Source organism: Canis lupus, chromosome 16, assembly GCF_003254725.2.
Source record: "Canis lupus dingo isolate Sandy chromosome 16, ASM325472v2, whole genome shotgun sequence".
In the NCBI taxonomy this organism is placed as follows: domain Eukaryota; kingdom Metazoa; phylum Chordata; class Mammalia; order Carnivora; family Canidae; genus Canis; species Canis lupus.
Window position 1 is genome coordinate 4,708,691 of NC_064258.1, and position 26,710 is coordinate 4,735,400.

General features: G+C 36.4%; 2 long non-coding RNA genes across 3 annotated transcripts in view; both read right to left on the bottom strand.

The window, feature by feature from the left end:
• LOC112651023 (uncharacterized) overlaps positions 1-3,322 on the bottom strand; it is a 56,433-nt gene extending 53,111 nt beyond the window's left edge. Inside the window, exons 1-2 of one of the 2 annotated variants that reach the window (XR_003130555.3) lie at positions 2,146-3,322; positions 1,381-1,462 (exon numbers count right to left, since the gene is read on the bottom strand). This is a non-coding gene — a long non-coding RNA (uncharacterized LOC112651023). Of the gene's footprint in view, positions 1-1,380; positions 1,621-2,145 lie in introns of those variants that run through there. The other variant, XR_003130554.3, reaches the window with a different exon arrangement.
• Positions 3,323-11,289: 7,967 nt separating this feature from the next.
• On the bottom strand, positions 11,290-21,091 carry LOC112651025 (uncharacterized). Its single transcript, XR_003130556.3, has 5 exons — positions 20,994-21,091; positions 16,154-16,184; positions 13,117-13,259; positions 12,003-12,050; positions 11,290-11,638 (listed from the first exon to the last, which is right to left on the bottom strand). It is a non-coding gene; the product is annotated as an uncharacterized LOC112651025 (long non-coding RNA).
• Between the last annotated feature and the right edge of the window lie 5,619 nt (positions 21,092-26,710).

The window sequence follows — 26,710 nt, forward strand, 5'->3', positions numbered from 1 at the left end:
ACCGCCTTCAACCCAGGGTGTGATCCTGGAGACCCAGGATCGAGTCCCACGTCGGGCTCCCTGCCTGGAGCCTGCTTCTCCCTCTGCCTGTGTCTCTGCCTCTCTCTCTCCCTCTGTCTCTCTCATGAATAAATAAATAAAATCTTTAAAAAATAAATAAATAAAATTTTCTATTGAATTAGCTTTACTGTTAGTGTCAGTTAACATACTGTGCATTATTGACATCACGTACATATGCATGGCACAACATTATTTTCAAAGCACTGTTATATGACACATGCAAAGAAAGCACTGTGCAAACCATAAAAAATACTGGATTGTTCCCATTTAGAAGCTGAGAATTCTGAGTCTTAAAGATATTATGTGAATTTATTAAAAATCACAAGCTAGGAAGCGCCTGGACCAGGGACTAAAATCAAATAATTTTAATTTCTGATGCAGAACTCTTTCCTCCACATATTATGGATTCCCTGGAAGGCTGTTGAGATTGGTAGCTCATTAGCCCCTACTCAAAATGGCCTCACTAAGCTGTGATTTTGGAGGACTTGCACATTTTCCCATAATATTCCTGTTCCTCCCAGGGGGAGGAAGTTGTCAGTTACTTTTCTCTTTTTGTCACTGTGGCTTTTTATAGTAGTTCCCCATTATCCTTCCTTTTAAATTCCTGCTACCAATTTGCTGTTGGCTTGAAATCCAATCATTAAATGTTTAAAATAAAAAATCTGCTGGCTATGAGAGACCATCTAAAAGTAAATCATGTGAGCTTGCATTTTATAGGAGACTTTTGGTTGCTCTTTATAATTTTTTTTCTGACTGTGAAATTAACCCACGCTCATTATTTAAAAAATAACACAATGTAGGAAGTTTTAACCACGAAGACTGAATACATCATCATTAATCTCAGCAGGTAGATAACAGCTCAATATTTTAGAGCATTTTCTACTGTATATGCCTTAATATTATTACTATTAGTGTGATTATCATTAATGTTATTACTTTTAGAAAATGGAACAGCTTGTATCTTGCTTTTTTCACTTAGCATTTAAATTGGAATATTTTCCTATGTAAATAAATAATTTTCAAACACATGAATTTTGATTTCCATATAAGCATTGTGATGTGAATATGCCATGGTTTATTTCGCTATTCTCCTTTGTTCTGCATATTGTTGCTATTGCTTTCATTTGGGGCTATAATTCTATGAAAATCACTTTTGCCTAATCAAAACTCTAACTTGGATTTCTGGTTATGAGTTCAAGGTCTAAGTTTATGAAAAATACAGGCAATAGTTAAATAACAGCCAAATTCTTTTTTCAGCCGTTATATAAATTTATACTCCCACCAAAAGTAAATGAACTTTAATTATTTTTAATTACTTACTCTAGCTCTGATAATGCTTTTTCTTGCTCATTCCAGGTTGGCTGGTTGTGTTCCAAACATTTGAGGTTGAAATCAGAGGTCACTAAAAATGTGAGGTGTTGCTATAATCAGAATACAAGGTTTTCATCCCACAGTTAGAAGTTTTTATTACCCTTAAAATTCAATTTTATTTTTAATAATTAGAAATGATATTACTGAATCTCACAAATCCACAAAAGGCCTTGTGCTCTGAGCTGCCTTTACAGCATTTGGGGACTGGCACACAGAGCTATCTGTATTCTTTCTTACTCCCCTCTTCAGATTTGTACATAATTCCTAAACAGCTGTGTGATATTAAATGACAATCTGTAACTCTGCTGTAGTGTAAAGTTAATTTGTCCATACTGTTAGTAAATCTGTTGGAAGAAAACAAGAAGACTATCGTAAAGCATAACCATTTTCAGGATATAAAAAGGGAAAAAAACCTTTTAAAAAGTTAAGAAACAGGACGCCTGCGTAGCTCAGTGGTTGAGTGTCTGCCTTTAGCCCAGGGCATGGCCCCAGGGTCCTGAGATGGAGTCCCACATTGGGCTCCCTGCAGAGTCTGCTTCTCCCTCTGCCTATCTGTCTGCCTCTTTCTCTGTGTCTCTCATGAATAAATAAATAAAATCTTTTTAAAAATTTTTAAAAACATGCAAAATATATATTAAAATCCATCTTAGTCTATTTGGGCTGCTACAACAAAATACCAAAGACTGGGCGGCCTATAAAATAGCCAAAATTTACCTCTCACAATTCTGGAGCCTGGGAAGTCCAAGATCACAGTGTCAGCAGGCAGCATCCTGATGAAGGATCTCTTCATCGTTGTACACAGTCGACTTCTTGCTGTGGCTTCCTGTGATGAAAGGAGCTAGGGAACTCTCCCAGGCTTCTTTTGTAAGGGTCTTAGTCTCATTCATGAAGGCCCTGCCCTCCTGACCTAATCACTTCGAGAGGCCCCATCTACTAAAACTGTCACCTTGGGAGTGGGCTTTCCAGTACGAATTTTGGAGCAATGCAAACATTCAGAACACAGCAGAATCTAATTTTATGTAACAATAGCACATAGTAACCATGGAGTTAGGGAGACCCCAAAATTCTTATTTATTAGATGGTATTAATAAGGTAGGATCCCTTTACAGTTCAGGCTCTAGAAAGAGGTCACAAACCTCAAGACCATTCACTTAAAGTAAGTGTGTTTCCACAGTGGGTATGTGACACCCCACTGGCTTTCATGATGATCCCCTCTCTATGGACTCATACTATCATCTCTACTATTTAAGCTTCTGGCCCACTTATATCAAATGAACATAATGGACCCTAAAATTGAGAAGACCAGTGTTCATGGACTATGACCAGTGGTTTTAATGGATGATCAGGAACTTAGAAGGAATAGGAATGGGAAATTGGTGACAAATTTGGGGAAGATGTATCTTATCAGACCTGCCTAATTGGGCAAATACATGAAGATATCCTATAGATACAAGTCAGCCTCTTTCTCCAAAGAACCTTCCACTGTCCAGATAATGAATTGTCCTATCCACTTAATTATTAAAACCATCCTCTGCTGAAGGATGCCTTTGATGAGCACTTATAATGGGACACAGACATGGAGATTATGCATAATGGAGTTGGACTCACCAAGGTTGATCCAACTACACCTGCTTTGGGAGTGCCCAATCTGCCAGCAGCAAAGCCCCTGAGACTAACACTGAGACCCAGAATAACACCCTTCTCCAGGATGATCAGCCAGCCTTTTTGTGGCAAGTTGATTATATTGGACTGTTTCCATCATGGAAGGAACAGCATTTTGTCCTTATTGGAGCAAACTCCCTGGATACAGACTTGCCTTCCCACACACAATTCTTCTGCCGAAACTACCACCCATGAACTTACAGAGTGCCTTATCCACCATCATAGTATTCCACACAGCATTGCACGGACCAAAGAAATGGGACAGCAAAAGAAATGGGACAGTGGGCCATGCTCATGCTCACTGACCTTATCATGTTCCTCACCATCCTAAAGCAGCCCAGCTTGATATGACAGTGGCATGGCTTTCTGAAGACCAGTCACAGAGCCAGCTAGGTGGCAATACCTGGTAGAGCTGGGGCAAGGTTGTCCAGGAGGCTATATATGCTCTGAATCAGCATCTGATATACAGTGCTATTTCTTGGATAGCCAGGATTCAGGAATCCAGGAATCAAGGCGTGAAAATGAGAGTGACACCATTTACAGGTACCCCTAGAAACCCACTAGCAAAATTTTTGTTCCCTGTTCTCATACATTTTATAATCTGTTGGCCTAGAGATTCTAACTCCACTGGGAGGAATGTTTTCAGTAGAAAACACAACGATGAGCCCATTGAACTGGTAGTTAGCACAGCCACATGGCCACCTTAGGCCTCTTGTGCCTCTGAATCAACAAGTTAAAAAGGAATTACGGTGTCGGCTAGGGTGATTGATCCTGACTACCAAGGAAAACTGGACTACTCTTCTATAATAGAGGTATAGAAGACTACGTCTGGAATACAGGAGATCCTGTTGGGCATTGCTTAGTATGAGCATGCCTTGTAATTGAAGTCAAAGGAAAACTACAACAACTCAATCCACGTAGGACTTCTAATGGCCCAGACTCTTCAAGAATGAAGGTTTGAGCCAAACCATCAAGTAAAAAGTCAAGATCAACTGAAGTTCTTGCTTAAGGTGAAGGGACTATGGAATGGGTAGTAGAAGGCTGTAATTATAAATACCAGTAGAACCATGTTAGCAATTACAGAAATAATGATGAATAATTAAATACTTCCCCTTATTTTGTAATTATTATGTGTATATATATATGAGAGAGAGAGAGCATGCAACTGTAACATACATTAAACGAATACTCTCTTTTCTTCCCTCTCTTATTCCTTTATTATGTAACATAAAATGTATTGACTTTATGTATTTAAGTGTTGTTAATTTAACATTATAGTATGTGAGTTATGAGGTTATCAGGAGAAGAATACATATCCCTCAAGGACTTTATCTCCTCTTCTGAGAAAGAGATTAGGCATTTTTGGTTGTAAGCAGGATAGTCTATCATGTTAGGTAGAAGTATGACTTGCTACTGTCTTTATTTGGAGATTAAGTGTGGTTTAAGGAGATGGGTGCCAAGGTGACGAGGGGTAGACCTATGATGACTAATTTTATGTGTCAAACTGACTGAGCTAAGGGATGACCAGACAGCCAGTAAAACATTATTTCTAGGTGTGTCTGTGAGGGTGTCTCTAGAAGAGATTATCATTTGAGCCAGGAGCCTGAGGAAAGAAGATTGCTCTCACCAGTGCTAGTGTACCCCAACAATCCTTTCAGAGCCTGAATAGAGCAAAAAGGTAGAGGTAGGTCGAATCCATTCTTCCTGCTAGAGCTGATACACCCAGCTTCTCCTGCCATCAGACTTCTGTGTTCTTTGTTCTCTGGCTTTTGGATTCAGACTGAGAATTATACCACCAGCCCCCCAATTCTTAGGCTTTCAGACTCAGACTGAATTGCACCACCGGTTTTCCTTGTTTTCCAGCTTGCAGACAGCAGAACTGTGGGACTTCTTGGCCTCTGTAACCTTGTGAGCCAGTTCCTATAATAAATGTCCTGTACATCTATATCTATCTATATCAATATTGATCTATCTTCAATTGGTTCCATTTCCCCAGAGAGTTCCTTAATCCTGATTAAATGGGTAGAAAGGCCATTTACACAGTATTAATCCCTTTCTTTATACCATACCCAATAACCGGTTATTGTACTTGTGTATATTAAAGCCTAGCTTTACATTCAAATTACTGCTATGGCAAACATAAGTAATTAGGGAAAGTGCCACCTCAAACTGGAGATATTTATTTCCTCTTAGAGGATCCTTTTCCCTAGGATGAGACAAATCTGGCTCCATGTGTAACGAGGCCTTTCCTCTTATGGTCTAGTCTAGACTCATCATTTGTTTTATTGGAACTACATTGCCAAGTGAAACCAGGAAGAAATAGTAAGAAACTATCAAAACAAAACAACTTCTCATTCTTAAGATCTATAAATTATAAGTCATATATTGTTAAGCACATTTCTATTTTACACTTTCGCATATATACTTTTCTTTCTCTATGAAGGGATTATTTTCCCTTATCTTTCTCTTCTTTCTGATCTTGTATGCATTTTCTTGCACCTCATAAAAGCATATTCAATTCCTAGCCCTGTAACATCCCTATGGTTAAAGTGGAGAACCTTAGAATTTCTCACTTATTTTTGCTGACTTACAAATAAATATAGCACTTTTCTATGGAACATTATGAAGTGAAGAAATCTTAAACTAATGTCTTTTTCTTTTTTTAATTTTAATTTAAATTCAATTTGTTTAACATATAGTGTCCTATTTGTTTAAGAGGTAGAGTTTAGTGATTTATCAGTTGCTTGTAACGCCCAGCACTTATTACATCACGTGCCCTCCTTAATGCCCATGTCCCAGTTACCCCATCCCCTCACCCCATCTCCCCTCCAGCAACCCTCAGTTTCTTCCCTACAGTTAGGTGTCTCCTATGGTTTGCTTCTCTCTCCGTTTTTATCTTATTTTATTTTTTTCCCTCCCTTCCCCTATGTTCAACCATTTTATTTCTTAAATTCCACATAAGAGTGAAATCATATGGCATTGTCTTTCTCAGATCGACTTACTTTGCTTAGCATAATACCTTCTAGTTCCTTAATGTCTTTTTCATACTTGCCTTAAGTGAGACCAGGCTGTGCGTGTGTGTGTGTGTGTGTGTGTGTGTGTGTGTCACATGCACATACTTTGCCAGAGGTCAGAACCTCTGCACTGAAGCCTCAGATCTCTTGAAGGCTCCTCTTGGGTCCCCAGTTAAGTACACCAAGTACCCCCTTATAACAAGACTCTAGTATTCCAAGACAGCCTGCAATCATTATAACAATGTTATAAATGGAATTGTTAATGAGTGAATGCTACTCCTAGCTTTACCTGGCTCAAATTATAAAGATTGACTAGTTGGGGAATTTTTGTTTATTTAAGCTAAAAAAAAAAAAAAAAAAAAAAGGAAGAACAAAAGGCTATGATATTTTGACAGCCTTTGCTATTTTTCCCTTGACAAATGTGTGGCAGCTTTCAATCTGATCCAAGTACTTTTGTTTTTATTCTCAACCTCATCTCTAAAAATGATTACTGTATTTTGCTATTGGTCTTACTCTGACTAATTTTTATACAGCATATTGATTTCTAATTTTGTTGCTGGCAGTTCATCATTCACTTGTAAGACACATCATTCTTTCTGTGAATTGAAGTTTCATATGATCCATCTTGATCCTTTATTCTAAGCAATGTTATCTCCTTTCTTTATACCTCAGGCCTTTTTCCCTCCCTAAAGAGTTATCTTGTTTAAAAATGCATGTTCCTTCATGGGTTTTTTTGTTAATGAGGTATTAAACTTTATTACCACGCACACAAGGGGATTGAATTTGAAGCTTTATTTTTGAGAAAGTAGGAACAAGTTATCACCTAACTTTAATGATGCGCTAGTAATATAAGGTGTGTACTCAGAAGCCCCGAAGCCATGAGGAAGCCAAAATCAGAGCCCTTTGTTCCTCTTTCGTGCAATTTTCTTTCCTAGAACCACTTATGGATTGATATGAGCACCCTGACATCTGTCTCTCTTGAATGAGAAGCACAGGAAGATGAGAAATATATTGAACCAAATCCAGAAGAAGCAGAAGCAGAATCACAGAACCATCTACACACTCCACCAGCATTTGTACCAGGGAAGCATCCTTTACAGTTCTTTTTTAGTTTATCTTTAGGCGAAAGAAGCTCTGATTGTCAGCTGGCTCTTCTGGGCCACAAGAAGGCCTCCCTCTGGGCATGGTGGGGAGGGAGAGGAGAGAACCAAGAACTTCCACTTCTTAAGGAATACTTCTAAACTCCTGGTGGAGCTGGCTCAGCAGTATCTGCAGACCTCCTTACCCACACTCCCCCTGCCTTTACAGCCATTCTGCACATCACTCCCACACTAATCTTCTAAAGTAGAGCTTTTATCATGTCACTCCCCTGCTCAGGCTGGAGTGGATGAGAATAATAGTATTAATGCCTCACATTAGCATAGAGTCTTTCCATTTACCAAGTGCTCTCACATATGTTATTTCATTTCCTCCTAACAGCAATCTCTGAGTACTTATTAGATCAAATCCAAACTCCTTATCCATAGCACGGTCTTGACTAGTTAGCTGTCTTCCTCTGACTTTTCCCGAAAAAAGTCTTCAGCCTCTCATTCTCTCTTGCACAGCATTTATTTTCACCTTCAAGAGCTGCCATTCATATATCCCTCTTCCCTCTGCCTGAAAATGCTCCAGCCTCCTTTTGCTTCCCTATGAAAGCCAGGAGGAAATGCCACCAGCCCCGGGAAATCCTGGTGTCTGAAGACAGTCTGAGGACAATCCCACCCTTGCTGGCCTCACTTTATCCAGTTTGTACATGGACATATTATGCAATTCCTTCCAGGTCCCGAGGAATGACTCATTGTTAGTGAACCTGTGTTTGGCATATCAGGCTTCTGACCCTCATCTACATGTCATGCTATTTTTTTTTGGGGGGGGGGGCTCAGTTTGCTTGCAGATGCAAATTAGGCAATGATTATACCCACCTACTCTACCCTCAACCACCTTATATGGCTCTGAAATGTTCCTATCAGAATCCCATCATTAGAAAAACTATGGCATATCCATTAACAGAAAATTCTGTAGAGGTTTTTTTTTTTTTTTTTCAGTTTACTTTGTATTAACTTCACTTTCTTTTTGGGAAGACTTTAAAATTATCTACATGACATAATCTATTCTCTTAAACCTGAAAGACTAATGTGGGTAGGAGTAAGTAATGCAGACTTTCTTAACCTCTGTAGCCTTCAAAGTCCTCATAAAGGTGCTCCGTTTCTTAGTCTCTCTGACAGCTGGATGGTAGGTCAGGTGCAAACCAAAGCCAAGACTTTTTTTTCTCTATAAAATTTTAGCCACAATATTAACTCCTGAGACCTTTATGAAATGATCTGTAATAGGATTGTACTTTTCTCTGATTTTTTAAATCAAGTATTAAAACTTCATGAAAATAGATGTCTAAGGGCCCAAAGTTAAAAAGTACTCTTCATCTTAGCCTTTCTGTATGGAAAAGGCTTTTCCTTTTTTTCCTTTTTTTTTTCTTTTTTGTCATTCTCTTTACCACTCAATTTATCCCTCTTTTTTTCTCTCCCCTTTGCTCTCCTTCTTTCTTCCTTTCTCCCTGTTCTCTCTTGCTTTTCCCCCTTCCCTCCTTCCTTCTCTTTCTTTCCTCACTCTTCCTTTTCTTCTTCATTCTAATTTATTAATTTCAGTAATTATCAATTGGCCATAATTTAAACAAATATCAAGTCTGAACAGAAAAGTTCCCAAGAATAAAGTATAAGGTCTATTTTTTCTTTTTCTTTTAAAGAAACTTATCTATCATCTATCTATCAATGTATTATCTATCCATTGATCTATCTCTATACCCAACATGGGGCTCTAACTCATGACCCTGAGATCAAGAATTGAATGCTCTACTGACTGAGCCAGCTAGGTACCCTGAAAGTCTATTTTTTCACCCAGATTCCCCTATTTATCAACAAACCCAAGCAGAAAGGCCATTATTGGCAAATGGCCACAAATGGCAATCACCTGGCAAGGAAGAAGACTACTTGTCGATGTGTCTATTTCCTCGACCACTGTGGCCTCCTGTTTACTTCCAGTCACTGCGCTTATGTTATCATCTCTGATCATCATCCTGATTTGTTCCCTTCAACTTTACTAGCAGAACTATTTCATTGACCATCATTCAGCATAGGATCTTTTCTTTCAGCACCTACCATCCTAACATAGCAGAGGACAAACAGCAAACAATTATCATTACACAAACAAAAATCTAGCCTAGCCTTAAGCCATGGAAACTGATAACTCCACTCCTCCATTTCTTTTCTTCATCCTAATTTCTATGGTTCCCTTTACACTCAAACAATAAGAATATCCACATTTGTTCTAACCCATTTCATTAGATATAAGCCGCTCACTTTCAGCTATGCCTCTACTGGGTCTTACCTTCTGTTCAAACTTTAGTGTGACCTAAACCTGAACCCCAGAGGCTATTGAACCCCCTCATCACCAAGCCCTTCCCAGACTGAGGATACTGACTTACGCATTTACCATAAAAATTTAGCATTAGAAAGTCAAGATGCACCCAACGGGATTGCTTGAGCACTGAGCCCCACTATATAACCATAGCCCAATTGCCTCTTCATAATCAGGGTCCAACTTGTGACTCTTTCCTTGTCTTATATTCCCTTGACACTCTGAATGGCACAAGTGGAGTTGAAGGAAATGTGGTGCCACTTCCTTCTGGCTTTTCTGGTTTATGGTGAAAAATCATCAGTGATTCTAATTATTTTTCTCTTGCAGCTTTCAATAGTTTGGTCAAATGTCTTTTCATATTTTTGTCCATTTTCTAATTGGATTTTTTTGTTTACTGTTAAGTTTTGAGAGGTCTTTATTCTAAATTTTTTTCTTTGTTTCTAGTTTTCAGAAGTTTGACTATGATGTGTATTGGTGTGGATTACTTTGAGTTTATTCTATTGGGATTTACTCAGCTCTTGAATCATTACATTCATGTCTTTTGATAAATTTGAGATATTTTTCAGCCATTATTTTGAGTATTTTTCAACTCTTCTTCTAGATGCTGATGACATAAATGTGAGAATTTTTCTTTTTATATTCCCACAGGTTCCAAAGGATCTGTTCTTTTCTCTTTTAAAATCTATTTTCTCAGCCGTTCAGATTGCATAATTTCTATTACAGTATGTTTTTCTTCTGTCCCTTCCATTCTGCTTCTGAGCCATCCACTGAGTTTTTATACCAGTTATTTTATTTTTCAGTTATAAAATTTTCATTTGTTTATTTTTGTATCTTCTACTTTTTTTTTTTTTTACCGTTTTCTGTCTCTTTGGCAACACTTTATTTTCATTTGTTTAAGGCATGTTTCTAATTGCTTGCTGAAGCATCTTGTAATGACTACTTTAAATTCTTTCTCAGATAAATTTAATATCCCTGTCACCTCAGTGTTGATGTCTCTTGTCTATCTTTTTTCCACTCAAGCTGAGATGTTCCTGGTTCTTGGTATGCTGAGTAATTTTAAACAGCTATCTGAATATCTTGTGTGTTACATTATGAGACCCCAGTACTTACTTAAACCTTCTGTTTTTACCTGGCTTCTTCTGACCCTGCTCCTGTAGGAGGGGTCATGCCATCTCCTTACTGCCAGATGGGGGTAGAAGTTCAGGTTTCCCCCCTGGCCTCCACTGACATTACAGGAGCATGAATATGGTGGGAGGAGGGCCTTAACATTAGGCTGGGGTAATAGTGAAAGTCTGGACTCCCCTACTAAACTTTCCTTCTCTGTCACTAACCTAGAGGGTAAGAGAAGGGGTGCCTCATTCTGCTGGATTAAGTGTGTGGCAGCCTCAGAAAGGTTTCTGACCATGGATGAGGCAATTCCCTGACTCTTAATAGTGGAACACAGATTTCTAAATATTTATAAATTTAACACAATCCATTTCTTTCTGAAGATTATTAACTTCTACAAATTTATACTCCTCAGCCAATTTTTAACTATCTCCATCTTCTAAATAAGCTGTGTGATTTCTTTCAATAAGTCCATGTAGATGAAAAAAATGACCAGAAAATTTAAAAATATATATATGTTATGAAGATGATGACTCTTCCCTGGCATAAATGTCAGTATCTAGAAATAGCCTTAATGAGTCAGCATTTTTTCTCAGGAAAGACAACAATGGAGGCATGAGTGGATAAATAACTATGATGATAGTATTTATGCAGTTGCTTACTAATCATTAAATTATCTATTTTTATTTAAAATTACCCTTGTTTATCATTTGAGATAAAAATAATACCCCCATGATAAGGCCACAAATTTAAAGGTATGAAAATATTCTTTATCCCATTTGCTAAAATATTAAGAGCATGTATCCCACATACGACAGACTCAAACTGCCACATCAAGTCATTGAAAAAATAATCTAAGCACTATAATGTATGCTGGAAAGTGTGAACTTACTAAATACCAATAAGAGGATCTGAATTCCAGTCTCCATTTTCCTGTAAGAAGTGTAATGACTTTGCTAAAACTGTTTCTTGATCTGCAAAAAGAAGAGCAAGAGCTTGGATTAAGGGAGTCAATGCCTGATACAACTCTAATATTTCATACATTAGAGTAAGGATAAAATGATTACATTTAAATATGTCAGTGGAGCTTCGTTGCAACTATGTAACCGAGGTATGTAGAATTAGACATTGTTTTAGAATAATGAAATGTTTTATATTATAGGAGTGAGGAGTCATTTGCTTCACTCTTTTATCAGTTTCTCTAGTTAATATATCAGGGCTCTCTAGAGAAACAACAATAGGTGATAGATAGATAATAGATAGATATAGATAGATGATAGATAGATAGATAGATAGATAGATAGATAGATAGATAGATGATAGATAGAATTGGCTTACATGATTGTGGAGACTGGCAAGTCCAAAATCCATACGGCAGGCAGGTGGCTGTTGGAATAAAAGTTCAGATAGGGTTTCCATGTTACAGTATCGAGGCAGAAATGCTTCTTCTCTCAGAAATTTCAGTAGCTGCTCTTAAAGCTTTCAGCTGATTAGATAAGGCTCACCTGCATTACCCAGGGTAATCTTTTCATTTTAAGTCAAGTGATTGTAAATGTTAATCTCTTCTACCTTCACAGCAATATCTGTGCTAGTGTTTGACCAAAGAACTGGCCCCATAGTCTAGCCAAGTTGACACATCAAATTAACCATCACAGTGATGATATGTACTAACGATAGTACCTGTTATGTAGTACCTAAAATGCCTCAAATTATTCTTGGTGCTTTGAATGAGTAGTCTTATGTAATTCTCAATGTAATCTCATGAACTACCTTGTTATTTTCACTTGAGACATGAGGAAACTGACTCTCAAAATAATTTTGCCCAATGTCATAAAGCCAATATAAATGATACAGTCAGGATTGAAATTTAGGCTTACTTGACTTAAAAAATGTGACAAAGTGAACACTGGAAAGAGAAGTCAGAAAGTTCAGATTTGGATAATTTCTTTCCCAGTAGCTCACTTTTGAACTTGAGGCATGTAATGGCATTCTTTTCTGCTTATCTATAATGAAGAGATAGAATTGGGCATTCTCTAAAAATATTCTGTGATTCTTTTTTGATACTGTACACATTTTACCTGCTTTTCTTTTCAAATACATTATTATCCTTTAAAGGGTCGACATTTCATTGGAGTTTGGGTCGGGTCATTCTTGAGCTGCATAATGAACATCTTGTGCTAGTTGATTATTCAATTACAACAGAGAAGAGACAAACCATTATAAGAAATTATGAATCTACACATCAGAAGGAAATCCTGTGATTTTGTTTTGCCCATCAGCCTTTCCATCTGTACTTCTGTTATAATGAAACAAAATATAATTTAATGAATAGGGAGCCACGTGAACCGAAGAAAACAGTAAGGATGGCTGATGCCAGATGGTGAATTTTGCAGAGTTTCACTCAACACTTTTTTTTTTTCTCCCTAGGTGTCTTGGCCCAGTATCTACTTACCTCAGTAACAGAAAACAAGTTTTTCACACCATTACGTCCTGCTGAGCCAATGCAGTTATGAAAGAGCAGGCTGGATTCTTTTTGTCCCATACATCAACTACAACACCATCGGCTAAGTTCCATCTGCAGAATCTTTATTACTGCTGATGATGTCAGAGGAAAGGAACATAGCTTGATTAATAGATTGCAGGTGGAATTTACAACACTGGCAGGTGAAAATGATCTTTTGATTTATAAACTCAGAACATTCAATTTAAAAGTCACTGAGAGTGAATAAATATGTTCAAAACCCACCAGATCACTTTAGAAATCAATTCTCTATTTATAATTACAATTTAAATGCCATTAAAAAGCTCCTTTCGTTGCTGTTTTGTATTTTTTTTTAATCTGTTAGAATCATCTGCTTTTCTGGGTGGAATCATTACAGAGAATCCTACCACAAGGACCTACTCTTTGTAGGTTCTTTGTGAGTAACTTATTTCAAGACAATGTAGTGTTGTGTATGTGTACTCTGTAGATCCACAGACTCATAACAGCACACGCATAAAATGTGAAAATCTGAAAGTTAACTACTATCACCGAAAATATGATCAATGACAGGAACATATAATTATTGTTACAATACTCACTTCTTCAGAACTTTTTTTTTTTTTGAGGTTAAACAAAACAGCTTCTGACTTTACCATACTCCTCTAAAGTTTCTTTAATCAGGTAGAGTTGAAATTTTTTTATTGTCTAATGTCAAGATTTATTTCAGGACATCTGAATAAAGCTCATATTTTTTTTTCTTGTGTACAGTAGAGACAGCTAGGGTTAGGCGGTGCACACTTGCTTGGAGTGGAGGTCAGTTGTTTGCACATCTTATTATACCACTACCTTCTAAATAGGCATCCAAATGGAAAGGCACTTGATATGCTTTTTTTGTAAACAGGAAATTGCACAAAGAATAAAAGTGATATTTTTTAAAGAAGAATTCCTGAGTATTGCAATATTAACATGTTATTAAAAGTATGAGAAACACATTGAAAGATATTGGTACGGACTACATTCTTGCCTCATGCTAGCCTAACTTGATTTTCTTTGTTGAGTCTGCAACAACCCTCCCCATCGTTTGAAGTTGGTGGAGATGATTTTTCGTTCATCCTCATTCTTTTGTTCAACTGACATTTTAATATTAATATTTAGGTGCTCAACTTTACCCATAATGGAATGTACATCTGTGTAGTGTCAGAAATACACAATATATATCATAGAGGATCAACTATCAGAAGATATTGAGAAAGCTCAATAGTGGGCAGCCCAGGTGGCTCAGCAGTTTAGCACCGCCTTCAGCCCAGGTCGTGATCCTGGAGTCCCAGAATCGAGTCCCATGTCGGGCTCCCTGCATGGAGCCTGCTTCTCCCTCTGCCTGTGTCTCTGCCTCTGTGTGTGTGTGTGTGTGTGTGTGTGTGTGTGTCTCATGAATAAATAAATAAAATTTAAAAAAAGAGCTCAGTAGTAATACCAGCTTCTTTATATTAGGGATAACCTAACCTTCAGGATTCTCTGTATTATTATGTGACATTAATATGTTAATGTCCACATTAATTTTTTTAATGTAGCTCTTGTTTGTGTCCTTGGACTTACTTTAAACAAGCTTTTAACAGCCTAAATCTATAGATACAATCACTGATATCATCTGTCAGAGCTTTAATTATTTTTTCACTATGATTCTCCATGGTTACTCTACACTTAACATATGATGTTTTTTAAGAAAATCCATCCAAAAATATCTAAAATTTGTCTAAGTTACTCTGGTCAATTTATACATCAAAAGTCAATTGGCAATATGCAAATGTGTCTCTCAGTCAACAGACCTAGGTATGAAGGAAATTTAAGTTTATGTTCTCTTTTTTCAATTTAATAACTCAATCCCTTTGAGTTATTAATGACATTATCTTAGTCTTTGGGATGAAGGGTCGGAGGTTTTCCCTGATTTCTGATATCTCAGGTTTTGCCAAGGTTTAGAATGGCTTACATATTGTCAAGGATTTAAGGGACAAGAGGCTAGCTGACCTTTGAGTTATCAATTTGCAAGTCATAAACCATCACCTAAGATGCATGCAGTCTTTGGTGTTATGGCTTAAGTGTCATCACATCCCCAAGTTTATCTGTATTGTCCTCCCACCTTATCTTCTGGAGTTTAATAGTTTTACGTTTTATATTTAGATCCATTATCTATTTTGAGTTGATTTTTATACGTTTATATTTAGGTCTATTATCTGTTTGCAGTACATTTTGTTCATTTTGTGAGGTTTGTGTCTAGTTGTTCCAGGACCAGTTAAAAGACTGCCTTTTCTTCATTACATTATCATTGTCCTTTGCCGAAGATCAGTTGGCTATGTTAAAGATAGGATAAAAGGGATTTCTGCATTGGCTGGAAGGAAGAACTCTGTCCTTAAAGAAAGAGATTTCTTTCAATGTTAAGATTTGACAATTTAATTGACTAATAAGATTGATATTAGTAAGCATTTCTTTAAATTTCATTTGTTTTCAAATATATTATTAAAAGTGGCCAATCCAGTGAAACTAAGCAAGTTTCTGCTTTCTCCAGGGAATATTAACCCAAGGAAACTTGGATTGCAAGTTTTCCTATTTCTCGCTCTTATACACAGCTTCTCAAGGTCTTCTAGTAAAATTCACTTGAGGAGACTAATGGCTATATATTTTCAAGACATCTATAGTGCAGAATTAGCTTCTATAATGCACTATGTACCTTGCTTATAAAATTCAACACTCCAAACTCTACTTCAGATCCTTTGGTGGCCTCTATATTGTCCACTAAAATTATTTCCTAATGGATAAATTCTTTTTTGCCACTAAACTTGTCGAGAGTTAAAAATCTCCTTCAGAGTAAAGAAGAGCTCCAAGAAAGGTATTTCCTAGGTTTTAAATCATTTTGCAAGTTTTACAGTAAAAAAGTAAACATATGAAACAGATAATTATCAAAACAAAACAGTCTAAAAACATTAAGAGTATAGACATCTTGAAAACTCACCTTAACCATAGTCCAGTTGTACAAAGTAGATCTGAAAATAGGAAAAAAAGGGGAAAATGCATGTGTCTCTTCAGCATTTTATATGATTTAATAATACAAAGTGATTCTTATGATTTTTGTAACACCTCATTTTATAAGTGGATGTTTCATCTTAAAACATGGAATCATTTTCCAAGTAAACATGAATACATAGTAAATTCTTTGAGGTACTAAGCATCTTGGAAGTGTACTTGTCTTTTTTTATTCACTCAAAAAATATCCATTGAAGGTCCAATAGTGTTACTTAGGACATGGGGGGAGGTAGGTTATAGATAACTGTTGATTGAACTGAGTTTACTTCTTCGGGCATTTTTTTCCAATATTTGCTCAACTTAATATACTATTCCATCTATCACTGCTGGCTCGATCCTGAAAGGGTAGCATTTTGGCATTGGCAGCCATGCAATGCTAGATTGGCTACCGTCTGCTCTAGGTTCTTTTTTCTCTTCTAAAGTTTACCAGCATTCAGATAAAGTTATCAGCTTCTGCTTAAACTCTTGTTTGTTCACATTTCAATCATTCCTGATTTGTGTTGAGTCCAGCTTTCTTTTCTGATTGCACATCCACATTTTTTCCACAGGAGAAAAATTACCTTGGAAATTGTTCTGGGTGAATTTTTCAAAAAATATATTAATATTTTGCATTTATAATACTCTATTTTAGAAACCTAAACTTTGTCATTGGGTCATTAGGCACTCCCTTCCCACTGGTCAATATGCCTTTGGCCCATTAAGCTTCAGTTGGATAAGCCAGTGATAACAGTTGAAACTAAACACAACAGTAACTTCCCTGATCATCAATATTTCAGTACAAGGGAAAAAAAGAGCTGTTGCTGCAGTATTCAGCACGGCACTCACTCTGCTAGGCCTGAGATAAGACTTAGCACAATGTCATAAGTAAGTAATGATCAAAGAAAGTCCACACTGCAAGATCCAGTTTGATACACATGAAAGCAAGTGTTGAATACAATGGAAACAGTCAATCACAAAACACAATCCAGAACATCCTGAACTCCTTCAGAATTGTTGAACAAGTTCTAATTTCACAAAACACCCAACGAGATCATCAATATTCAGAATTTAAATATTTCCGATGTAACACACAATATTTAGCACAGAGAATCGATTAACTTCTCATTCAACATATAAATTTATTTTTTTTAATTACAAGGAAAGCCATATCACTAAGAATTTCATTTTAAGTTTAAACATATATTGCAAGAATCACAAATTATGGCAACTCACTTAACAAAAATAAAAAATATTGATTGTTTCATAGACAGCAAACTCTACTTGAATCTATTTGGTGATACTCAAAAAAGAGGAAATCGTCTCTGCTTTCAAAGAATTTATAATCTAGTGCAGGGAAAAAAAAATAACCAGAGCTTAAAATGCAACTAGAAAACATTTATAAAGCATTAAGCCACAGCTAATATAATTAAGCCACAGTTAATATAATATAGCCACAGTTAATATAATTCAGTAATATGAAGCAAGAAAGGAGCAAAAAAGTGGTCAGAGTGGGTAGTGGAACATATAGTTATGGGTTGCAAAGCATTTTGAGATGAAAGATTGTAGCAGTTCCTCTTTATTCATGCAGAACTAGCTGAGTGCAGAAATCAAACTTTTTACCAGCAGGTCACAACACATGCGAGTCAGTTTAGTGGAACTACTAGGCGCTTTCAACGAAAACTCAAGAGCACGGTTTAGCATAGTTCTTGCTCTGAAGAAGCAAAGTTGAGCACTTTGCAAACCAAATAAAAGAATGCTATGGGAGACACATTGTCTCTTGGTGACCTTGATCTTTTTGCTGTCCCTTTCATGACCTGCCTTGCTATATGTCTCCTTTGCCATTTCAGTTGACTATCCAGCTTAGAGTAATATACCCCTTTCTAATTTCTGCTTTGCAGTTCCTGCTTTGAAACATTGAACCACTAACAGACGTCCTTTAGCGTGGCTTCAGGGCATGGAAACTCTTGGGAGAGACTTTTTATTTATTTTTTAAAAATATTTTATTTATTTATTCACGAGAGACACAAAGAGAGAGGCAGAAACATGGGCAGAGAGAGACTCCCTGAGGGGACCCCAATGCAGGACTCAATCCTAGGACCCTGGGACCACACCCTGAGCCAAAGGCAGATGCTCGACCACTGAGCCACTCAGGTGTCCCCAGAGAGTCTTTTCATAACTACAGTCCTGTCAAAGGTTTTGAACTATAACTTGACTAAAGTTTCCTGTAGTACTGATGTAGGCTTCAGAAAGACTCAACAAAGAAGTCTGTGTGTGTGTGTGTGTGTGTGTGTGTGTGTGTGTGTGTGTGTGTGTTTTCTGGGCTGTAAGTGGATATAGTATATGTATGAAATGTCTATGAAGAAGTTTCTGGAAGTTATATACAAATGTTAACCTCAGTTGAATGATATCAGAAAGCTTTGAGCTTCTTAGCAAAAATTTACAAATTTTCAAATTTCAAATTTACAAATGAATTTAAATTTGTTCTGTATTTCCTAGCCAAAAATAATAATATAATAATAATAATAATAATAATAACAAAAAGGTAAATCAACACTAGAATCTATACTTCCTTACTGTATGGTTATTATTACTATTATTTTCTTACAAAATAAACAGTTAATCTATTCTCATCAGGTTATATATCAATATTCTCACAAGGTTAACAAGTAAAATTGCCCTCAAATTTGGGATATGAACAAATTCAGGTTCTGATAGGTAGCCTTATCCGTGTTCCACACATTTTTTTTTTAGATAAAAGCTATTGATCATACTTGATGATTGCTCCTAACCCTGGAATCAAAAAGTCTGAAAAGTAATATTAGAGAGACACCTGGGTGGCTCAGTGGTTGAACATTTGCCTTCGGTTCAGGTCGTGATCCTGGGATCCAAGAGTCCTAGGATCAAGTCCTGCATCGGGTTCCCCATAGGGATCCTGCTTCTCCCTCCCCCTATGTCTCTGCCTCTCTCTCTGTCTCATGAACAAATAAAAAAAATATTTTTTTAAAGAGCAATATTAGAGAAAAAAAAACAGTTACCTTTCAACAAAACATTGCTAGTAATTTTCTTGTTAGGACTTCTTATATTTTTGGTCTTAGTATTACCTTTTTATACATTAACAGTCATGTCCTTATTTGATATATAGAACTATAAAAGTGAGGGCAATGGAGGGAAAGGACATGTGAGAGATGAGGGGGATCGTCTATTTTATGTACCACACTCTTCAGACATTTACTTATGACTACTGGATCTGTATTTCATACTGAACTTTCTTCTTTTAGCAGGAGACTTAAGATTTTCGCATTGGAATATTCACTCACCCTCTTCTTAAAATTCTGTATTCAGAATTGTTTTGTCTAAGTTTACCAACTGAAATATATTCTCATTCTATATTCATCATATAAAGAAAATTGTCTTCACGTTTTAGGATTGTTGAATCATGTTTAGTTATCCTGAATCCTTTTTTAAAAATAGTAGCTTTATTACTTCATTTTTCAAACATTCTTACGATTACATATCGTATATTATCTGAGAAAATAAAACAGTGCAAACAGTACCATGTTCTTTATTTAAAGTGGAAATGAAATTTTCTCCATATAAATCTTATGTAATTCTCATGGTATATCCTATTTCCTTTTTTTGGAATAAAGTTATAAACTACAACATCTTCATTGACAAACTACCTTATCTACAAAAAATAGATTTCACCTTATAATATTTATATGAGAATGAAGTGATGTCACGTATGTCTTGAATAATTTGAAATATGTTAAGCAGTTTTTATAGACTTTCTAGTAATTTTAAATGAATTAAAGGTGCAAATGGATTGTTTTAAGATAACATACAGAAAACTTGGTTAGTAAAAGAAATTGCTGAATATCACAGAGGAGTCAACCCCAAACATAGATATATTATATTATAATAGACATAACCGAGCATTAAAATATTTAGAAGTGTTACTTCTTTTGTCCATTTACAGCAACACTACATTAATCTAGAGTAGGGAAAATCTCACTTAAAAATATTAAACTTTTAACAATACTTACAGGGATAAAATTCTAAAACTCTAGCTACTTGAAATTAGACATTCAAATTAGACAAATTTCACTTAATATCAAAACAATGTTTCATATCACTGAGATTCATTATTGACACCAGAGTATTGTAACATATTTCCAGCTATCTGATCCCAAAAACTCAGTGATGTAAGCAGGGCACACAGATTATAATCTTTCTTTACCTCACCAAAGGGGCTCAGAGTTAATGACTGCATTGCTTTCACAGGACTAGCAGAGGGAAAGGTTGGGAAGGGAACAAAGCTATCAGTAGTCATAGGATTTCCTCAATTTTTGCCTTGGAAGTTTCATTCAATGACACTTATTAATCCTTTAAAAAATAACTCTTCATACAAAAGGAAAATAATTATGAATACAATATTCCCCTCCACATCTACATGATCTATATTTTCAGAACAAAGAAAATACACGTGGTTTTAAGGTATGCAGCTAGAAGTTCTTGTTTGTTAGTAGGCAGGTCTGCTTATTATCAAATATTCCCAGTTCCAAAATTAGTATTCATGTTTTTATTTCTCTTTGCATTAATCTGAATACTCAGCAAGATTTAATAGTTACTTTCAGCATTCAGTATGGGTTTTTTTCTCTGTGTGTGCTATATTTCTTAAGACACATAATCAGATGAAAGGCTTTGAGATAAAACACAAAAAAAAAGTTGAAGTATTTGCTGCGGTTCTGCTATTGTTGCATTTTAATTCCTATCAAAATCAATTACATTACCGAGCCCCTGGATAGAGAAGTCTGTATCTGCTGATGATTGAAAGGACAGTACACTTATTACATTGATATGGATAAGTCTTCCTTCCTCTCTCTCCAACCCTCACAGCAATCATTAACAATGAAGCCTTCATCACAATGGGCTGTCAGTGCTTTCCCCTCTATTAGAAGAAAAATATACCACCCATCTCCATGGAGAATAGGTAATGTAAGCTGAAAAATGTGGCGACGTGAAGCAAGGCATCACTTCAAGTTATTTTACCTAATTCCATTTGACATCTGGAAGAAAGTAATATTCATTTTATCTTACTATTGTAGATACTGGATGGGAACAATCAAGGCAATATATTCTGGACTTAAGAGGTAATACCGGCAAGGCCATCAAAAGTTTTCTGTTGTGACTGTGATTCAGTTTGACAGGTTTTATTGGTGCTGGTGGTGATCTTGGTGATGCTGGTATTGACTTGAGAATTTCCCAAGTTTTGTAGGATTTTGCAGATTAGAACCCATAATGCAACTGTAGAATCCTATTCTCAAGTTCAGATGTTAAAATGTTTAAAATGTTTAAATGTTTAATGCTAGAGAATACGAAATTAACATTTAAGTTATGTGTACTTTTGTTCTGTCTCCTTATTATTACCATCAAGAAAATGTTTTTTAAAAAATTTATTTGGGGGCACCTGGATGGTTCAGTGGTTGAGCAGCTGGTTTTTGCTCAGGTCTTGATCCTGGGGTCCTGGGATTGAGTCCCTCATCAAGCTCATCAAGCTCCCCTCAGGGAGCCTGCTTCTCCCTCTGCCTATGTCTCTGCTTTTCTCTGTGCTTCTCATGAATAAATAAAATCATAAAAAAATTCATATTTCAGATGTCAGTTGGGGATACTCATAAACAAATCAGATTAAATATAATGTGGCTAACTGCTATTCCCTGGAAATTACACTATAACTTACATTAGAGACATAACATTACTTCCTCTTAGTTGAAGGAAATGTGCCTAATAGCAAAACAAGCAGCCATAAAAGGTAGTGCATTCACTGTCATAAGAAATATTCAAAGACCAGATGACTACTCATCAAAAATGTCCTAATAAAAAAATGGAAATTTTTTGAGCAAAATCTTAGATGAATGAATTTACTCTGAAGTCCCTCCCTACCTTGTCATTCTATGCTTCTGTGAAAAAAAATAACATGATGTAAAAGATTAAAACTGGTCAAAATTACTCTAAGGCACTAAGAATTACCAGGAAGATATGTTTAAGATACAGAAGCAACAGAGTGCCTGAGTGGCTCAGTCAGTTGAGTGTTTGACTCTTGGTTTTGGCTCAGGTCATAATCTCAGGGTCATGAGATCGAGCCCCAGGTAGGGCTCTGCACTCAGAGTGGAGTCTTCTTGAAATTCTCTCTCTCCATCTCCTTCTTCCCCTCCCTTCCAACTCACTCATTCACTGACTCTCTCTCTCTCTCTCTCTCAAAATAAATAAATAAATAAAATCTTTTTAAAAATATAAAGAAGCAATTCATATCAAGCACTTGTATATGCCATAGCTTGTGACACTACTTAAAACAAAGAAAGAGAAACACACAAGTTTAAATCAGGAGAAATGTTTCTCTATTCTATTGCTAAAGCAATTTTCATACAGATTTCTAAGTGAAATTTGAGCAACATAAACATATAACCATAATGTACCATTTTCTTGCTGTCTTGATTAGAATTTAATACAGTGGCCTATATTCTATATTTAATTAATCACCAGAATTTACAAAACAGTCTTTCCAATTTGAGTGAGAAGGTATAAAACTCCATTTTATTCCTCTATATAGGTAGCCACTTTTACTTTGAAACAAACAAAAAAATGCCACTGCCAGAAAATTTACTTTACTGGTACTTTAAGGTCAACAATTTAATTTTATGTAAGCACTTTCCTTTCTCTTATTTCCATATCTTCATTATAGCTCACTTTCACATAAAGCTAAATGTACTCTTTCATCACCAAGGCAGTAAAAAGGTTAATTTAAAGCAAGAGAAAGAAAGAAAAAAATAAGTCAGCACTTTACCATGGCCCAATCTTGAGTTCTCTTCAACTGCTTTATTTGTCTCACCATTTTCATTCTGAAATATTCCAAACACCCCAAAATAGACTAATAAAGTGAAGACCGGAGTACCAATCATTCTGCTCTGCTTAATCCTGACATCTGGCAAACCTGCTTCATATTTTTAAAATCAATAAAACATTATTTAGGGAGCCGGCCCCTCCCTCTGTCATGAGGAATCTGATTTTCAATCTCAGACACAGGTTTGTGCTGTTGCTACTGAGTATTTATATGCAACTCAGAAGAAGGCCTACACAAAGACGTCCACACGCATCGCCTTATTTAATCTTTAGAAAAATCTTCTGCATTATAGTTATTATTATTCTTATTTTTCAGATAAGGCCAAAACTAAGGCTGCCAGAGTTTAAGGAATTCCCATGAACCCATAGTGGCAAAAATAGAATCAAACAGAGGTCTTTTGCAGATTTCATTACCGTGTCCTACTTATTGCCTGTTTTTATGTAACTATAAGGAAGCTTTAGGACTTTTCAGGTGTTTCCTGGAAAGTAGAACTCCTTTTAAAATGTAGATAATATTATAAAACAGGCTTATACTTATTGTGCAGAGTCACTTTCTGTTTTAAAAATCATTTCTACAGGGCGAATTCGGAATTCCCAACTGCTTTCTACAAAACCATTTGCAAAATAGGGGATTGAGAGAGAAAGGTGCGGGGTGGGGGTGAGGGGGCAGTGGGGAGGGAAGGAGAGAGAAAGAGAAGAAGGAGGAGGAGGGAGAGAGAGAAGGAGGGAGGGAGGGAAATAGAACTGTTTTGTTACTAACAGCAGAATGAGAACATCAGTCAATTTCCTTCAGTGTAGAGAGAGCTGTATAATAAATTCAAGTGTCCCATATTAGAGATGGGCTATTTTATACTCTGCCCATTTTGCCTAAGAGTGCGGAGTCTCAAATGCACAACATGAACAGTCACAGCTGTTATTTCCACTATTTCAGAAACTCCAACCCTAAAATAAATCCCACGCTTAATTAGCAATTCAAATACTGCATAAAATATTTCTATGCTCCAATTTTTTCAGCTGATAAAAATTCAGGTTTTTTAATAAAAAGGAAGACAACTAAAATATTATAAGTCCAAGGAGAATGCAGGAATAAAATTGATTTTAATTGTAATTTTTCCCCTAAAGGAAAAACATTTTCCTCATGTAAAGTATGTTTAGGGATCACTAAAATTTTTGCAATTGCTTAACAGCTGCCTGGCAGCTTCACAAAAGAAAAAAAAATAATAAAGTGGGTATTTGGGGGGAAAAGTTTTGAAAACTGTCAAAAGTATATGCTGTAAACTATTAAAACATGAAACTGCCTGCTGCTTTTAATTCCATACATGAGAGATTATTCTCCAACACAGAGATGAAGCACCTGTACGTGTATATATTGAATTTCTCCCATTAGTATTGGCTAAGAAGTCATCCAAGATGTCTTCAAGACATTTCTTTTCCTTGGTTCTATTCACATTATGCTCTAAACCCAGAAGAAGACGAAGTTCCATGTAGGTTTTTTGGTCAGGAAATTTTAGAAAAATCACTCCGAAGCTTTTCTCATTTTGCTAAGCCTACAAATACATGTGTTTGGGGAGACATTTGCTACACTGTCAATTAGTACTCATAGTAGCCATGTGTGACTCAAGTCTAATGGCCATTAAACACTAAAATAGTAAGGAGGTCGTTGAAACTCTCAGTTGACTAAATTATCTTCCCTGGGGCAGTCTTTTCTTTAGTGCTTGCATTAGTTTCTCGTCATCATTCACAGTGAAATTCAGGTGACAACCCCTGGTGCTTCTTAAACCTTTTCTAATTATACTGCTCCAGGTGTTCTGGTGGACTTGGGTTCTGTTCAAATATATCTTGAATGTTAGGAACGGAACGGTTCTAGTGGTGTGAATTGAGTGAAACTGTGTCTTCACTTCCTCGAGTTTTCCACTTTGTCATTATTCTGTTTATTTTTGAGGTAAAGATGGAACACTTCAGAAGCGATGGTTCTTTCCCCTCCGAGAGCACTGCAGAGTCCTTACTAACTAACTGGCTGGAGAAGACTGTTCCCTGTTTCTTGAGAATTATGCATGGTGACAATTTGTCACAAAACAACTGTGAACTTCCAGAATCTCTAGAAATCACTATTTGGTATTGTCATGTAGCCATCTAGGCAGTCATCTATGCAGCTTTAGCTATTATGCCAGGTGTTTTACTCCTTGGTGTTTCACCAGCTGTCCTCTGGGGTATCCAAAGTTAGTGACTCTATCTTTTGAAAATAACTTGGCCAGGCTCATGCCATTATACTTTCTGTCTACTACCTACCCAGTGGACAATTATGGCTTTTACATGGGCAAAGAAAAACAAATAAAGGCAGAAAGCAGAGCCAAATTAAAATTAGTGGTAGCTTCCCAGTATGGAATTCTACATTAGTGAAATATATTGGAAAGAGTGTCAGCTAACTATCTTACACGACAGGAACAGTGTAAACTGATTAAGTCATGGAGGGGGAATGAACAAGATGCACCAGCCAGACGGCTACCACTTAAAGTTGTCATTCATAAGCAGCTGATATTCTGAGAGAAAAACATGGTGTAGTGCAGTTTTACTGGGGACAAATGGAGTGAATTGTATGTATGCAGTTTAAATCCCTCTCAAGGAATTTTTCAGAAAATGTATAGTAATAAATTCCATATTTGAACAAGCCTAAATCTTTACTAATAAAAAATATATCTGTCCATGCATCCAACTAAATAAATGTTAAACAGATATTTAAGGGCTATAAGATTTTGGAGGAAGCCAAAAAAATTAATGTAACATATCTCATTACCAGTTCAGTCTTGATCCTGTCAGAATTAGACATAGAATTCCCACTTAAAAAGAAAAAAAGAGTTATCTATTTATTTTAGAGAGAGATAGAGTGTGCAAGCCAAGAGTTGAGGGAGGAGCAGAGAGAGAGAATTTTCAAGCAGACTCTGCACTGAGTGCTGAGCTCAACATGGGGCTTGACCTCATGACCCTGAGATCATGACCTGAACCCAAACCAAGAGTCAGACTCTTAACAGACTGAGCCACTCACATGACCCAAATTCTCATATTTTGGTCCTCAAAAGGAGACCATAGCTTTACCATTTTTTATATTCTGAATGACACAGAGATGTCCTATCTGTCCTATCCTAATAGGACGACCCTAATTCCCACTATCTGAAAGCTACAGCAATGAGATGCCATTTGTAATTTTTTTATAATCTGAGGGAAAATTATACCATCATATGTAAAATACACTTATCTTTGTTATAACTATACAAAGAGTTATAAGTGCCCTTATTTTTGTAAATGTATTCTGTTGTATTTTGAGAACTTTTATATTGGATGTAATTCTTTTTTTTAAGATTTTATTTATTATTTATTCATGATAGACACAGAGAAAGAGAGAGAAAGACAGAGACACAGGCAGAGGGAGAAGCAGGCTCCATGCTGGGAGCCCCAAGCGGGACTCCATCCCAGGACTCCAGGATCACGCCCTGGGCCAAAGGCAGGCACCGAACCGCTGAGCCACCCAGGGATCCCTACTGGATGTAATTCTAACATCACTAACACTGCTTTCTAAAAATTCATATTGAAGACAATGCAGCTTTGCCCAAAG